The sequence below is a fragment of the Chrysochloris asiatica genome, unplaced genomic scaffold (genome assembly GCF_000296735.1).
Source record: "Chrysochloris asiatica unplaced genomic scaffold, ChrAsi1.0 scaffold00234, whole genome shotgun sequence".
Classification (NCBI taxonomy): Eukaryota; Metazoa; Chordata; class Mammalia; order Afrosoricida; family Chrysochloridae; genus Chrysochloris; species Chrysochloris asiatica.
The window spans coordinates 3,472,996-3,473,998 of NW_006408752.1; the positions used below are offsets into that span (position 1 = coordinate 3,472,996).

At 44.0% G+C, this 1,003-nt stretch overlaps 1 protein-coding gene and 1 pseudogene across 1 annotated transcript in view; one reads left to right on the forward strand and one right to left on the reverse strand.

Annotated features, from left to right (window-relative positions):
- The window catches only part of SV2C (synaptic vesicle glycoprotein 2C), a 351,290-nt gene that overhangs the window by 221,654 nt on the left and 128,633 nt on the right, over window positions 1–1,003 (reverse strand). The gene's annotated exons all lie outside the window — the stretch shown is intronic.
- The window catches only part of LOC102819697, a 39,386-nt pseudogene continuing 38,536 nt past the window's right edge, over window positions 154–1,003 (forward strand).

A 1,003-nucleotide genomic window follows, 5' to 3' on the forward strand; every position in this document is an offset into this window, starting at 1 on the left:
CCAAACTGAAAGGTCAGTAGTTCTAATCCAACAGCCACGCCTTAGAAATCCTACAAAGGGTCACTGAGTTGGAACCAGTCATTAACTCTTTAACAAAAACAACCACATGCAATAGATCTCAGGAAGCTCCAGGCATTCAGCAGTCCCCCAAACATGGCTTTATGTAAGACCATTAAGGGGATCTTCATACCCAGTATTAGAGCTGCCACTCACAACGTACTGGGGCCCTGCCATGGTGATGTTGTACATCAGTGTGCCTGTCGCGTTTGCCCTGATAATATAGTAATTGCCCTTGATGGGATCTTACAGGAAGGTGATTTCCTCCTTGATGGGATCTGCCATGAATAGCCAATCAGTTGAAAGGGAGATTCATTGAGGGTGTGATCTGCATCATATAAATAGAGAGATTGAAGGTAAAGTTCTTCAGCTGTTTGCTGATTTTGTGTCCTGCATCTCGCTTCCATCATCTGTCATCCTGCTTCTGGGATTTGAACCAGCCATCTTCTGCTAATCTCTGGATCTCTGGTTCATCAGTCCTGCAGCTCCGTGAGTCAAAAAAATCTCCAGCCTGACTTCTGACCAAGGTACTTGTGACTTGCTACCCTCTACAACCTCGGAGCCATTTCTTGGGGATAAATACTTCTGCCCTCCAAACCTGTGCTCTCTCTCTATGTGTACACCTTTATATATGTTGTTGTTATGTGCCGTGTAGTTGGTTCTGACTCATAGCGACCGTGTACAGAGTTTCTGAGGCTGTAAATCTTTACGGGAGCAGAAAGCCTTACCTTTTGCACGGAACAGCTGGTAGTTTTGAACTGCTGACCTTGCAGTTCCCAGTCTGATTCGTAACCACTACGCTACCAGAGATCCCTACCTTTATATATAATTCTACAAAATGTTTTCTTATGTTTTGCATGGGGACACTATGAGTAAGAATTATCTATCTATATAATGAGCTTCTGTAGTGTGGTGCTTATGAGTTGGCTGCTAAAGTCAAGGTCAA